Below are 16,318 nucleotides of genomic sequence, written 5' to 3'. Positions count from 1 at the left end.
TATGAGGTGATCAGATTGTCCCACGTGGGGTTTACAGTCTTAATCCCCATTTTATGGATGAGGGAACTGAGGCATGGAGAAATTACTTGCCCAAAGTCACACAGCTGACAAGCGGCAGAGCCGGCATTTGAACCCATGACATCCGACTCTCAAGCCCATGCTCTTTCCACTGAGCCACGCTGTACAGTGAGAAGGAGCAGCCTAGTGGAAAGAGATAGGCCTGGAAGTCAGAAGAACCTGGGTTCAAATCCTAACTCCACCCCTTGTCTATGTGACCTTGGACAAGTCACTTCACTTCTCTGGGCCTCAGTTACCTCATCTGTAAAATGGGGATTAAGACTGAGAGTTTATGTGGGGCAGGGTACTGTGTCCAACATGATTATTTTGTAACTACTCTAGTGCTTAGTACAGTGCTTGGCAAATAGTAAGCACTTAAATACCACAATTATTATTATTATTGCTTAGCACATATATGGTAAGTGCTTAACCAGGACCACATTTTTATAATTACATATTACAATATTTTCATTATTTTACAAATTGCACTAAAACTCTGCATTCAGTTACTTCACAGTGGAGACAGTGTTGCCGCAGTGACAAATTTCTCAGCTACTTCTGTAGTGTGCAGTATTTTTACATGGCTCAAGTCTTCAACTTTCTTTCCAGGAGATAATATGGATGATTTGCAGTTAGCACAGGGTTAGACTCTAAGTCTGAAAACTCCTTGTTTAATGGAGATTCTTGTCATCATCAGCACAAACACCTATCATCATAAACAAATGTTTTCTGAGCATTTGGTTTGTGTTGGCATCATATCGGGTATTGTGGGAATTTACAGAGTAGTATGACAACACAAGCTTTACAATGAAGGAACTTGTCTCAGTCTTTATTCATATTAGATCATAAAATATAGTGATTTTTGGGCTCATGATCAAGCTTCTGTTTATTCAGATCTCTCCTTGAAGTGTCTTGTTACTTTCAATTATTAATCCTTTTTTGGTAGTTTACAAAAATAACGGACAGCCAATTTTGTTCATAAACTTGTGGAGTAAGGAGTTTAGGCCAATACTGCAGTGTGGGAAGTGACTGTAGAAAATCTATTATTATTATTAGTAGTAGCAGTAATAATAACATAATAATACCATTTCCTAAGTACTTACAATCTGCTGAACACAATACTGTGCGTTCAGATAGATACAAAAAGTTAGGTTGGACACAGTCCCTGATACTCATGGGGATCACAGCCTAAGCAGAAGGGAGAACAGATATTGAATCCACATTTTATTGAGGCACAAAAAAATTAAGGGACTCATACAAGGGTATAGAACAGGCAATTTGTAGTTGGAATTATAACCCAGTTCCACTGAATCGCCTTCCTGTGTCTTTTCCACTAGAACATGCTGCTTTGTCAAATGATATAAGGTACAATATAGAGGGAACATATCAGGGTCTGGAGAAACCACATTGAACATTTCACAGGCAATAAGATGTCTTTTTTTGGCAGCATGGCAAGATGGCCCTACTGTGATCTTTTACTGTTTTTGTGGAGAAAGGACTACAACCCACAGCTCAGTCAATTTTATATTTTCATGACATCTCTGATCATTTTCATTCAAAACCTAAAGCATCTGGGAGGCACTTTATTGAATTACTACAAAATTAGGAAGAATTAGTAGTTAATCATGGATGAGGAAATGAAAAGAGCACAGGATTGGGAATCAGGAGACCTGGACTTAAATCCCCATTCTGCCTCTGGCCTGCTGTGTCACTTGGCCTTGGGCGAGTCACCTGGCCCTCAGTTTCCTCATCTATAAAATGAGGATAGGTTACGAGCCCTGCATGGGACAGGGACTGTGTCCAATCTCATAATCTAGTATCTATACCAGTGTTTAGGCCACAGTAAGCACTTAATAAAAGCCAAAATTAATTAATTGTAAATACAAATACAGGTTTTAAAGATGAAGATCCCTAATGAGAAGCAGCAAGGTCTAGTGAACATAGCATGGGCCTAGGAGTTAAAAGGGCCCGGATTCTAATCCTAACTCCGCCACTTGTCTGTTGTGACCTTGGGTATGTCATTTCACTTCTAGGTGCCTCAGTTATCTCATCTGTAAAATGAGAATTAAGACTATTCCCATGTGGGACAAGGACTATGTCACACAGGTCACACAGCAGGCAAATGCACTGTTAGTAGGAATAAGAGAAACACACACATAACACATTATGCCCTAGACTTTAAGATTATTGTGGGCAGGGAGTGTGTCTACCAACTCTGCTATACTGTACTCTCCCAAGCACTCAATTCAGTGCTCTGCACACAGTAAGCACTCAATAAATATGATTGAATCTCCATTTTCAGCAACAGCCAGATTAAGGGGTACCAAGCAGCCTGGTTTCCCATTAGGAGATGTCTCTGCCTGGCTGTGATTGCTACTTCTGTCAACATTCCCCATGGACTCAGGCTAAGGTTGAGGGGGCAAGGGTAATGCATGCAGAGCACTCCTGGAATGCTGAAGACTTGGAAAGCAGTTGCAGTGAAACTGTTTGTTTATGGTATTTGTTGAACCCTTACTATGTTCCAGGCACTGTACTAAGCACTGGGTCAGATTGAACACAATCTATGTGCCACTTGGGGCTTAGAGTTTTATTCTCCATTTTACACATGAGGTAACTGAGGAACAGAGAAGTAAAGTGCCTTGCTCAAGGTCACACAGCAGATAAGTGCCGGAGCAGAATTAGAATCCAGACTTCTGACTCCCAGTCCCATGCTTTTTCCACTAGGCCATGCGGCTCTTTCAGCCCCGCTCAGCTTTGTCCCAATCTTCTACCAGTCCTGCTACAACTGACTCTCTTACAAGCCATATGGGACCAGTAGTCCATGAGTTTGTCATGTCTGACATGCCCTTTTGGAGGTAGTTGGTCTGGGAAAAACATGGGAACAAAGTCAGATGACTTGATACCCCACTGGGTGTATGTGGGGCATTTTGATTTTGATGATCGCTGAAGTGTAGTATAAACAAACAACTTGTAAGATAATGAACCAAAAAAGTTGTAAGATGGTTCAGAAATCTATTTCCACCTGCAATGTTGTAAATGACTTTTTAACCTTTTCTGCCGTCATCTGTATCAGTGTTTACTGAGTGCCTGTGGAATATAGAGGAGGGGGTATGATTTCTGCACTTGAAGAACCGACTAACCCTCCTAGCCTCACATTATACAAGGATCTCATTACTATATTTTCATCAAAACAAAGATGAACGTTCATGTATTGAAAGTCCCCATTTGGTCATTAGACACATTAGGCACTTATGGAGCATACTTATGCATAATAGTTTGTGGAAAAAGGTTTTATCCTATAGAGATTTTTTTCAAGCAACATGCCACAATATATTCCTAGGCTTTCTGTGCAATTTTTGAGCTTCTTGGACTTTATGCCAAAAATGCAAAAAAGAAAATTGAATTTATGAAGGCAGTCATCACACAAGAAAAAAAGCACATCAAGACGTGTGCCAAAACAGAGCCAACGCAGTTTTTGAAATGATACCACCTTTTAAATTTGAAGCAAACCTTCTGACAATTTAACAAGCTACGGTAGAGCTTCTTCTCTCTAATTAGCTCAATCACAAGGTCAAATTAACTCCCCAACCTGCTACGTAACTAAATCCCATTCCAAGTTTGAGCCATTCTCTTATTTCCCTTATGCTTCCCAGCACAGTACTTTTTATTTTGAACTAGAGCCAGTCAGTATAATGTGATCAATGCAGAAGTTCCAGGCTTTTTAAATTTTTTTAATGATATTTATTAAGCACTTGTTATGTTCCAGGGATTCTATTAAGCTTTGGGGCAGATACAAGATAATCAGATTGGACACAGCCCCTGTCCCAAATAGTCTTACTCCCCAATTTACACATGAGGTAACAAAAGCACAGAGAAGTTGTGACCTGCTCAAGGTCACATTACAGACAAGTGGTAGGATTAGAACCCAGATCCTTTGACTCCCAGGCCCATGCTCCTTTCACTATACCACAAAGCCTTGTGACTGAAGTTGTTTCTGGCCTCTAGACTGTGCTTGCAGACCACCAGAATTACTGAACAACAGGAAGAGGCAGACTGTAATCCCTCTGGTCCAGGACTATTCAGTGGACAGGGAGCAGGGGGTGGAGGTTGTGGGAGTCTCTTAACCCTTGTTACATGATGATGATGAGCAGGCTTCAGAGCACTCTGCCACATGACTTGAAAGTTTTGCTTAGTGTACATAGCACAGGCCTGGGAGTCAGAAGAATCTGGGTTCTAATCCCAGCTCCACCACATGTATGCTATGTGACCTTGGCCAGGTCACTTCACTCCTCTGGGTCTCAGTTATCTCATCTGTAAAGTGGGGACTAAGAGTGTGAGCTCCATGTGGGACAGGGACTGTGTCTAACCTGATTAGCTTGTACTTACCCTGGTGCTTAGAATAGTGTGCGGCTCATAGTACACAGTTAACAAGTACCCTAATCATTATTATTATTATTTAGAGGGGTGAGAAAAAAGTGTTTCATTGAGGACAAGAGGTGGAGATGACCCCACGCTCAGCTCCTGCATCTGGCCTGGAACGTCCTCCCTCCTCAAATCCGACAATTTAACTCTTCCCCACTTAAAACCCTTACTGAAGGCACATCTCCTCCAAGAGGCCTTCCCTAAGCCCCCCTTTCCTTTTCTCCCACTCCCTTCTGTGTCTCCCTGACTTGCTCCCTCTGTTCTCCCCTTCTCCCAGCCATACAGCACTTTCATACATATATGTAATTTATTTGTTTATGTTAATGTCTATCTCCCCCACTCTAGATTGTAAGCTCATTGTGGACAGAAAATGTGTCTGTTTATTGTTGTATTATACTCTCCCAAGCACTTAGTCCAGTGCTCTGCATGCAGTAAGCACTCAGTAAATACAACTGAATGAAGCACCCAAAGCACTTATAGATCTTGAGATTTTATTACCTTCTCTTATCTGAAATTTACTTTGGTGTCTATCTTCCCTGCTAGATGCTAAGCTCGAATGGCAAAAGTCATTTCTACCAACTCCATTGCACTCTTTCAAGCATCTAATACAGAGCTATAGATTGCTGCAAAGTCTTGAGCCCATAAAAATCTCTGCCAGCAAAGTGAGAAGTTGACCCATTTAAGCCCCTAACATTTGAGCACAGAAAATGAATTTCGGTTCTTCTGGAACTGACATCGAAGATGAGATTCTGGTTCCCTTTACTTTTAAAGAATGAAATTTTAACATCTACAGAACAAAAAAATTTTGACAGCATCTTGATTCAATTCAGGATGGAAATGGGATTGCAGACTTCAAGAAAGAAGAGGAAAAATATGACTGAAAAACAAATTAAGTGAACCTAGTTGAGATGGGTTGTCCTACACCAGGTACTGTTTTACTAAAAATGTGTTGGGTTTTATAAAGACGTTCAAAAAAATGGATGAATATACACACACGGAACACTGGTTGTCTATATGGAGGAAATTAAATTCATTTCTCTAGATTAGACAAAACAGGAGTGGGAGTGAGGGTTAGGAAAAAGATGAGAGGGTGCAGTCAGAAGTGGATGAAAGAAAGGAAGCGTGGCCCATTGTAATCAGCTGTGCAGTAGAATGAGTCAATGAGGTGAGCTCCTAAACATTCAATAATCTAGAGAGGGAATCTACCATATATGAGGATTGTAACCTTTATGCTCCATTTAATAAAAATCAAGCCACCTTTTCCCATTTTCCCACTGAAGTTGAATGCAGAAGCTGGAAGGTGTAGAATTTCTAATATGAAGGATCCCGCCATTTATGTCAACTCGCTGAAAAGAAACGTGGGAGTAATTAGCTCCACTAAGCATATAGGCCGATGTCAGAATTAAGTACAAGCCACCCGAACCCTTCCTTCTCCTCCAGCAGGAGAAAACACGCTCTAATTCCCAGACCTAATTTGCGCACGCTGTTATTCACAGATGAATAAAGTGTGCCACTTCGTTAGACACCCCCTGGGCCTACAGCCCATCAGCCCAAACAGGAACTGGTCCAAGATTGGCTGGCATCCCATCCCTGATTCATTATGCCACTAAAGATCTGGCAAAGCAGTTGGCTAATCCCAACCAGCCAGTTGCCAAATGCCATTTAGCAATACACTAGCCATCCAGGACCTGTAGGTGACAATACTGATAACATCATCATTGGAGGAGGGAGCATCACAATCTCCGAAGAGAGTCATTATTAGGAAAAATGGCAGATCTTCAAAAACCAGCGGCAAACTAGAATCCCTGAAATATCATCACTGTATGTTTGTGAGAGTGAGCATGTCTATGTGAAAGGAGAGCCGATCCATCAACAGGATTTCCTGAGCACTCACTGTGTGCAGAGCACTGTATTAAATACTGAAAGAACACAGTACAACAGAGGTAGTAGACATACTTCCTACCCACCGTAAGATGCCAGTCTAGGGGGGAAATGGAAAAAATAAATTAAAGACATGTTCATAAGAGCTGAGGGGTTGAGGTTGGAGTGAATATTAAGGGTATAGATTCAAGCGTGTAAGTGTAGCAGATGGTAGGAGGAATAGCGAAACAGTGTACTAGTCAGGGAAGGTCTCTTGGAGGAGACGTGACTTTAATGAGGTTTTGGCAGTAGAAAGAATGATAGTCTGTCAGATATGAAGGGGGAGGGATTTCCAGGACAGAAGGAGGTCAGGGGCAAGGTGATGGTGGCCAGATAAAAGAGATTGAGATACAGTCAATAGGTTGGTGTTAGTGGAGGGAAGCATGTGGATTGGGTTGAGAAGCAGCGTGGCTTAGTGGATAGAACACGTCCAGGGAGTTAGAAGGACCTGGGTTCTAATTCCGGCTCCGCCGCATGTCTATGTGACCTTGGGCAAGTCACTTCACTAGGCCTCAGTTTCCTCATCTGTAAAATAGAGATTAAGAGGGTGAACCCCATGTGGGACAGTGTCTGAACTTGTATCTACTACAGCACTTAGAACGGTGCTTGGCCCACAGTAAGCACTTAGCAGGTACCATTATTATTAGTTAGGAAATCTGTGAGGTAAAGTGGAATGGGAATAGCTGCTGAATACTTTAAAGCTGATGGTAAGGAGTTTTTTGCTTGATGCTGAGGTGGATGGGCAACTGGAGGTTCTCGATGAGTGGGGAGGAGAGATGGATTGAAAGTTGTTTTTGTTTTTTTTTTTTTTAGGAAAAGGATCCAGGCATCAGAGCAAAGTATGGATTGCAGTGGGAAGACACAGGAGGCAGAGAGGTCAGCAAGGGGGATGATAGGGTACTGAAGGCAGGACATAAATGCTTGGATCAGTGTAGTAGCCATTTGGATGGAGAGGAAAGGGCAGTTTTTAGCAATGTGGAAGTAGAAACAACAAAAGATGGTTAAGTCGAGCCAAGCATTGACTCTTGGAAACACACAATCCATCAGTAGAATTTATTGAGTATTGACTGTGTGTGGAAAACTGTCCTAAGAGCTTAGGAGAGTTACAATACACCCTTTGCTTTGTTCATATACAATCAAATGATCCCTTTTTGAACGATTCTCCAAAATCTTCTTGACAAGAGCTAAAGAGTGACGAAGAATGAACCTTTTTCAGGTTGTAGAAATAATCTCAACCAAAGCTCCAGCCACTGCTCAAGCCACAAGCAAAGCTAGCACTTATTTATCCCAGTTACCCCCTGCTAAAAGTTATCAGAAATAACCTATGAGTCTTTTTGCAGACTCACAACAGCTATCTCCTTCAAAATCTACTCATGTCCCTTATTCATGCTAGGTATGAAGTGTAGTCCCTCTTATCTGTTTTTCTCATCCCCACAGTGTTCATCAATCAAAATATACTTCTGATCAAAATTCAGCATCTTCAGATTCTGGAGTATTTCAGCCTTTTTATCCATTTGCCTTGACCTTAAACCCTTTCGGAAATCTGTTTCCAAAACAGAAAATGAATGTTGCCAAAACAGGGAGTGGCCCAAGTATCTATAATCAGTGGAAGAAACCGTATGTGTTGTTGACCTTCAAGCAATGAAACTCCATTCCAGGTGGAATGGAAACAGAATTAAAGCCAATCATAATCATGCAGCATGCAAAAATCCAACAGAGGCAACTTCAGGCTTTTGATTGTAGGGAAACATAAGGGACCCTTAGTTATGAGAAATCCAGTGTGGGATGATAATAGTAATATAATAATAATAATAAAAATATTTGTTAAACACTTAGTATGTGCCAAGCACTGTTCTGAGTACTGAATTAGATATAAGGTTATCCGTTTGACACAGGATCTGTCCCACATGGGACACACAGAGATAGGAGAGAGTTGGATCTAATCCCCATTTTTACAGATGAGGAAACTGAGGTACAGAGAAGTTAAGTGACTTGCCCAAGAGATCTGAGGCTTTTCTTTGATATACTTGCTTGACATTTATAGGAGTATTTCAGAGTGGTCTATGAAGACCAGGCAGAGGCATACTATGTTGGCAGGGACTGTCTCTATCTGTTGCCGACTTGTTCATTCCAAGCGCTTAGTACAGTGCCCTGCACATAGTAAGCGCTCAATAAATACTATTGAATGAATATGTCACATAGTGCACATTATGCTGGTCACACAGCATAGCCCAGTGATGTCAGACACATCATTTTGCAGAAGTCCAGCAAAGCCCACTAGCACCTAGCATTTTTTATTGAATTAATAAAAATTATGGTATTTGTTAAGTGCTTACAATGTGTCAGGCACTGTTCTAAGCGCTGGGGTAGATATACAAGATAATTGGGTTGGATACAGTTCCTGCTGAACACGTGGCTCACAGTCTTAATCTCCATTTTACAGATGAGAGAACTGAGGCACAGGGAAGTTAGGTCACTTGCCCAAGGTCACCCAGCAGGGGCATGGAGAAGCCAGAAGTAGAACCCAGGCCCTTCTGACTCCCAGGTCTGCCCTCTAACCTCTAAATATCTTCTCTCCCCACATCCCCCTTGCTCCAGATAACTTTGTGTTCCCTTCTCAGGTCTTTGAAAACACTAATGCCACTTCTGAACCATGGAACTCTGAGATAAGAGATGAGGTTAAAACAGGTGAGGCATTAAATACTAGATAAGGAGAGAGCACCCAGGTCTTTACATGGGCCACCAGACAGACCAGCTGGGAGCCTGACCAGTAGTGACTGTTGTGATTTGAAATTTGAAAATGAATCATTCGATCATATTTATTGATTCAATTGTATTTACTGAGCACTTACTGTGTGCAAAGCACTGTACTATGTGCTTAGGAGAGTACAACAGATGGAATTCTTAGATCTATTTCATTTTTAAGACCTGATTCAGCCACCATTTACTTGAGAACATGGGATTTACTCTATTCATTCTTCCTGAGGGAATAAAGACTGATCAAAATCAAATCAGCTCACCGCCTGCTTGTAACAAATTACATCACAAACTCTAGACTTCAGAGATTATTGGCTCATCACCAGAAAAATTAACAGTGCTTCAAAGTCAGATCCTTCCAAAGCTCAAGCTGTCTAATCAAGTGTTGGTATTTACTGAGTTGTGGGCAGGGAATGTGTCTTTATTGTTACATTCTCTCCCAATCACTTAGTACAGTGCTTTGCACACAGCAAGCCCTCAGTAAATATGACTGAATGAATAATGAATGGAAAGTGTGCAGAATACCAGGAACTCGAGAGAGTCCAACAGAATAATGTTGGACACCCCTGCTCTCAAGGCTCCCACAGTCCAGCAGGGTGGACAACAGTCTAACAAGGAAGAATGATGGACATTTGATCCTCTGAGCATCCACAGTGTCAAGTGCATAAGAAAGTCTGCTACACAGAAAATATTCTTGGAAGATTCTGGAATAAGTGGGTCAGTGTTTCATTTTCTTTAAGCAGCTAACAGAAATGGTGGGAAATGGGAAAAAGCAAACCACCTAATTGGCAGGGTCAGTCTTACGGTGGAGGAAGTATTTACTGCTTTTCCTGCCAGACTGCAGCAGAATCACATTCACCTTTGTTCCAAAGTAACCAGACTCGATTCTAAGTGTTCTCATTCAGTGGCAAGCTGCCCCAACAGCCATTCTCTGACTTTGGCACATTCAAAGTTTCTCATTTCAGAAGGTGCTGGGGTTGGAACAGAGAGCACCTCTAAAGCTGTTCAGGTTGAAACATTCCAGTCTGGAACCATCTGGAAGGACATGTCACTTTAAAAAGCTCTTATCCCACCCACATTGTTTTTTAGATTCAGAATGATGTACGAAAATGACATTTTGGAACTACAGTTCTCATCTCAAGAGAAGCAGCCTCACAACCAGTCCAAAGAGAGTCAAGCAGCCAATTCCATTTGCAGCAGATGAAGAGCAGGTGTCAGGAGTTTCCAGATACATCATTCCCCTTCCCTCAAGAATGCCATCTTGGGTTTTCTTCTGTGGCAAACATAATCTCCACATTCTAGCAAAAGGAGAATCCCCATTACTTCTTACCTGAGTAACCTCTCTATTCTAGGCCTTTTAAAATTATAGAACTATCACGTGTCTTGTACTCATGGTTTAATAAGCATTCATATACCACTTTATATGTTTAATAGCATTCAACAGGAGTTTCTATTATTTGTTTCTCTCAAGGTTCCTAAGATGTAGCTTTGCTCATGGTTCTTCATTAGCATGGTAGGAATCAGCTGTGCATCCCACTGCAGGTCTGACAGAGAGCCCGGAGTGAACTCCTGAGAATCCAGACAGTCTTATGGTGGTGAGCTCCCGGTGCACCATTAGCCACCAAAGTACAACATTTCATACTAAACTGTGAGTTTGAGTGGACAGGGAACTCTCCCAAGCACTTACTACAGTGCTCTACACATAGTAAGTGCTCAATAAATATCAGTGATGATGATGATGACTTATAAATCAGCTTTATCTCCCTTTGAGCCTAATCAGAAAAATGTCTGTGAGCCCCAAACAGGATAACCTGATTATCTTGTATCTACCCAGTATTTAGTACCAAGTGTGGCACATAGTGAGCACTTAACTGCCATAATGAGGACAATAATAATAAGCATTCCATTGCTAAATGTCCAGGAAGTCCCCCCAAAGGTCAAAGATAAAAATATGGGTGAGTTGGAAATTGGAATTCAAGAGAATTTTAAGTTAAGAGTGATTATTTCATTTAGAAAAGCCTGAGAGATGATTTGATGGTGACTTCAAGAGTACTATGGGATTATATAGAGATGAAGATGCAATCTCCTAGACTGTAAGATCTTTGCAAGCAGGGATTGTGCCTGCTTACTCTGCTGTGTTCCCCCAAGCACACACTGCAGTGATCTGCCCTCACTAAGTGCTCAATAAGTACCACTGATGGATCAGTCTTCTATCCACTGAGCCCCCTTATGGCCCATTGGCAGGCAGCCTGGGCTAGCGAAAAGAGCATGGGATTGGGAAAATTGTAATGCTAACCCAAATTCTAACCTCAGATCTGCCACTGGCCTGCTGTGTGGCTTTAGGAAAATCACTTATCCTCTCTGTTCCTCAGTTTCTTGATATTAAAAATAGGCATAAGCTATTTCTTCTGCCTATCTCATACTGTGAGCTCATGTGGATCTGTATCCAATTTGATTATCCTCTGTTTCTGCCGTTAGCACGTAACAAGCACTTAATCAGCAGCCTGGCCTAGTGGGTAAAGCATGGGGCTGGGAGTCAGAGGACATAGTCTCTATTCACAGCTCCACTACTTGCCTAATGTGGGACCTTGGGCAAGTCACTTATCTGTGCTTCAGTTTCCTCAACTGTAAAATGGGAATTAAATACCTGCTCTCCCTCCTACTTAGACTATGAGCCCTAATCGAGATAGGTATTGTGTCCAACCTGATTATCCTGTATCTACCCCAGTACTTTCCCCCCTCTAGAGGTTGCATCTGGAGAGTTTCCAGTATTGTGTCCAACCTGATTATTCTGTATATACCCCAGCGCTTTCCCCTCTCAGGGTCGCACCTGGAGAGTTTCCAGTTTTGTGTCCAACTTGATTATCTTGTATCCACCCCAGCGCTTTCCCCTTTCAGGGTTACACCTGGAGAGTTTCCAGTACTCTACCAGTACAATAGACTATGGGAGGGAGAGTCAAGCAGAGGCATATACATTCCATTCCTAGCTTGGGCAGTGGCTAGTGAGTGGAAGGCAATCTGCTACAAGTCAAAATTACCCTGTGTTCGTCAGCAGCAGCACAGAAAAGAGTCGAGGGTGGAGACTCGAGTTGACTGCGCTGAAGGAGGCAACGGTAAACCACTTGCATATTTTTACCAAGAAAATGCTATGGATACACTACACAATGACTGTAGGTGGAGTTGGGGCGTTCTGGGAGAGATGTGTCCATGGCGTCGCTATGGGTCAGAGGTGACTAGATGGCATAAGACAAGATCCCAGTGCTTAGAACAGTGCTTGAAACAGAGTAAGTGCTTAACAAATACCATTAAAAACTACCATAGCTAACTGAGGGCAGAAAAACAAGAAAAAAGGTTCAAGTTGTAACAATGAGGAATTAGGTAAGAAGGGAAAAAAACCCCACTTCTAACAGTAAGAGCAAGGGGATTAACTATTGTGGAATCTCGAGAACTAGTTTGTTAAGGTTTTAAAAACAGGAGAGATTCCATATGTCCTTAGAGGTACTAGAGAACATGGATTGATAAATATATTTCTAGTTATATAGCTCATGATTATAAAACTCTGATTCAGTAAATGAAGATGGACATTGATTTACTGTGGGATGGAGGTCACAAATCCCATGATAGGCCATTGAATTTTTTGTGTTATTCACATATATTTACTCTATCAGTGTAAAAATACGTGGTTCCATTTGGCTTAAAAAAAATCTCTCCCCATCAAACAGCAAGGTAAACAATTTATTCAGCTTTAGGAATGCTGCATCTAGTTGCCAGGTCTTTGGAGACCATGGCCCCCAGGAGCTTGGCACTATGGGGTTGACAAACATTTTTTTTTAATGGTATTTGTTCAGCACTTAATATGTGTCAGGCACTGTACTAAACTCTGGAGTAGATACTAGATAATCATATTGGACACAATGCATGTCCCACATGAGGCTCACAGTCTTAATCTTCACTTACAATGAAATAACTGAGGCACAGAAAAGTTAAGTGATAGAAATTATTATTATAATTATTATTAATAATTCTGATATTTGCTAAGTGGGGTGGATACAAGCAAATTGAGTTGGACACAGTCCCTGTCCAATATAGATCTCATAGTCTCAAGCCCCATTTTACAGATGAGGTAACTGAGGTACAGAGAAGTGAAGTGATTTGTCCAAGGTCACACAGCAGATAAGTGGTGGATCTTGAATTAGAATGCAGGTCCTTCTTATTCCCAGTCCCAAGCTCTTTCCATTAGGCCATGCAGCTTCCCATTAGTTTCTGAGTAGGAAGTATAGAATAACCAGTCCACACCCTGTCCTTGGATTTGGAAAAGAATCAGGGGAGGAATCAAGATGGAGACTCCACCTCTTGCTCCCTGTCAGCTGGGGCTGGAGTCTTTCTTTGTGGGACAAGAACCACAGTGGCCAGGGTCTCCACAATATGAGGGTAGAGGGGCACAGGCTGGAGTCCTTGCAATGCCAGCCAGGATCAGAGATGAGGCAAAAAGAAGAAAGTGCTCCTTCTCTTGTTCCTTTTACTTCCTTTTCCTTGCCCTCTTTCTTTTCTTTTTCTCCTGCTTCAAATTCCTCTCTCTCTTCATTCCTTCACCTCTTCTTCCCCTCTCCCTTCAAAGCCACATCCACAAGTTTACCCTTCACTCAAAAAGGAAAGTTGGTGCCCCGATTCTACACAACCATAAAAGTCACATAGAGGTTCAGTGTAAGCAGTTAAATGCCTTGGAAACACTTTCAGTAAGAAATCTTAATTTATTTGTGGTGCTATTACCTTAGAGAGAGAGAACCAGCAAGTGATAAAGGAAATGAAATGCTATAAATCATTCTCATCATGATGTCTAATTCCAGAGTAAGTTTTTAAAGCATTCAATGCAAAGGCGGGGGTGGTGGGGGGAAGCAACACTTGGGTGGGAAAGGTCTGTCATTTCCTTTTGAACCTGTATGAATCACTAGAAACTCCAATTAGAGCTACTACTGCTCTGGGCAATCAAACCATTCTGACCTCTCCAAGTCCCCTCAATCCCTCCCCCTCATCATCCTATCCCTGTCTTCCTTTCCCACTACCGTCCCTTATTCCCCTTCTCATCCCACACCAGCCCCATCAGCTCACTCTCAACCAACCCCTCCCCAGACCTCACAATGTCCCCTCCCCCCTAGTCCTGCCCCATAGCCCCAGCCAAGTGCAGCCTGAGGAACCCCCACTGCTCGATCAGGGGCAAATTTCCATTCATCCTTCACCTGTTCCTGACCTAGTCACCTTCATCATCAATGAAACCGCCTCTCTCCTGATGACACTGTCTTCCCCTGCTGCACTCTTCAGACAGGGGTCTCTATCCCAAGACTCACTGGAAGAGTTGGCTTCCTTCTTGCCCCCAAATGCTATTTTCCCATCATCTCTCCCTTTTCCCTTCCTTCAAAGCCCATGTCACCTGTCTCTACCACCCACTCCAATTACTTGTCACTGTCATTTACTGCCCCCTAGATCCTAACTCCAACTTTCTGACCCACTTCGATTCCTCTCACAATCCTTCTCTGTGTTCCTACACTGATGCTCAGGGACTTTGATATCCATGTAGGTGTTCTCGACAACCTTTCCCCTGCCCATTTCTTCTCATTCCTCAACTCCACAAACCTCTTGCTTCACCCCACCTCATGCACTCACCTGGACACATGCTCAATCTTAGATCACTGTACATTCTCTAACATCACCAACTCTGAAATTCCACTCTCTAACTACAACCTTCTGACCTGCCTTCTCTCCACCCACCCAATCATATTTATTGAGTGCTGTGTACACTGTAATAAACACCTGGGAAAGTACAAAATAACAAATAACCCTTTGCCCATGCTCTCCCTTGGGCTGGGATCTCCCTCCTCATTCATATACAACTGTCTGCCACTCTTCTCATCTCCAAAAATCACATCTCTTCCAAGAGGCCTTTCCAGACTAACCCCTTATTTCCCCAATTCACCATCCCCTCTTCATCAACTATAAATTTGCTCATGTTATCCTTAAGTACTTTGATACTCACTCAAGCTCCATAATACTTATACTCTATTATTTAATTGTATTTGATCACTTCATTCAATTGTATTTCTTACTATGTGCAAAGCACTGTACTAAACACTTACTATGTGAATTAAAAAAAAAGCTGTGGTATTTGTTAAGCACTTACTATGTGCTAAGCATTGTTTTAAGCACCAAGGTGAGTACAAGATAATCAGGTTGTACACAGTCCCTGTCCCACAGAGGACTCACAGTCTTAAACCCCATTTTACAGATGAGGGAACTGAGGCACAGAAAAGTTAAGTAACTTGCTCAAGGTCACACAGCAGAAAAATGGCGGAGCTGGATTAGAATCCATGTCCTCTGACTCCCAGACCCATGGTTTTTCCACTTGGTCATGCTGCTTTTCTATTGCTACTCCAAATCTGGTCAGATTCAGTCTAAACAGGCGAGAGAAGAGGAATTTGGTTCACAATAATAGGACTAAAAAACAGAAAGAAGTCTTTCAGAAAGAATCAACATGTGTAAAAAAAAGGTTTGATTCACTCTACCAGCTAGGATGTACAAGGTGGTACAGGGATTACTTGGCATAACGCTGGATATCTTAACTAATTCAACAAAACTAAACAGGTCTTAAGAGCCATTGGCCCAAATCAATAGAGCAGTAGTCCTCCCCAAATGGACAGAAGCTAGAAGCAGCATGGTTTAGTGGATAAAGCATGGGCCTGGGAGTCAGTAGTTCTAGGTTCGAATCCTGGCTCCACCACTTGGCTGCTTGACCTTGGATAACTCACTTAATTTTCTGTGCCTCAGTTCTCTCATCTGGAAAATGGGGATTGAGACTGTGGGCCCCACATGGGACAACCTGATTACCTTGTATCTACCCCAGCACTTAGAACAGTACTTGGCACACAGTAATCTTTTAAATACCATTATTATTGTTATTATTAGTTGTTATTTATTTAGCACTTACAGAGTGTGGAACACTGTATAACACAAGAGAGTAGGTTGACAAATTCTCTGCCCACTAGGAACTTAATCAATATATGTAAGATGCCATGATGGTGCCAGAGACGTCCTTCAGGAATTGTACATGAGCTTCTTTCCTGAGGTTTTGGGTTTGAGAACTTGTGCTAAAAAATCAATTATAGTGCTA

General features: G+C 42.0%; 1 protein-coding gene and 1 non-coding gene across 4 annotated transcripts in view; one reads left to right on the top strand and one right to left on the bottom strand.

Moving 5' to 3' along the window:
- The window catches only part of RAB27B (RAB27B, member RAS oncogene family), a 208,360-nt gene that overhangs the window by 135,296 nt on the left and 56,746 nt on the right, over window positions 1-16,318 (bottom strand). The gene's annotated exons all lie outside the window — the stretch shown is intronic.
- On the top strand, window positions 12,045-12,185 carry LOC114810881. The gene has a single exon (XR_003758571.1). It is a non-coding gene; the product is annotated as a small nucleolar RNA SNORA7 (small nucleolar RNA).

Source organism: Ornithorhynchus anatinus, chromosome 3 (genome assembly GCF_004115215.2).
Source record: "Ornithorhynchus anatinus isolate Pmale09 chromosome 3, mOrnAna1.pri.v4, whole genome shotgun sequence".
Classification (NCBI taxonomy): domain Eukaryota; kingdom Metazoa; phylum Chordata; class Mammalia; order Monotremata; family Ornithorhynchidae; genus Ornithorhynchus; species Ornithorhynchus anatinus.
The sequence above is the reverse complement of the archived record's forward strand: the minus strand, read 5'-3'. Positions and strand labels throughout refer to the sequence as shown.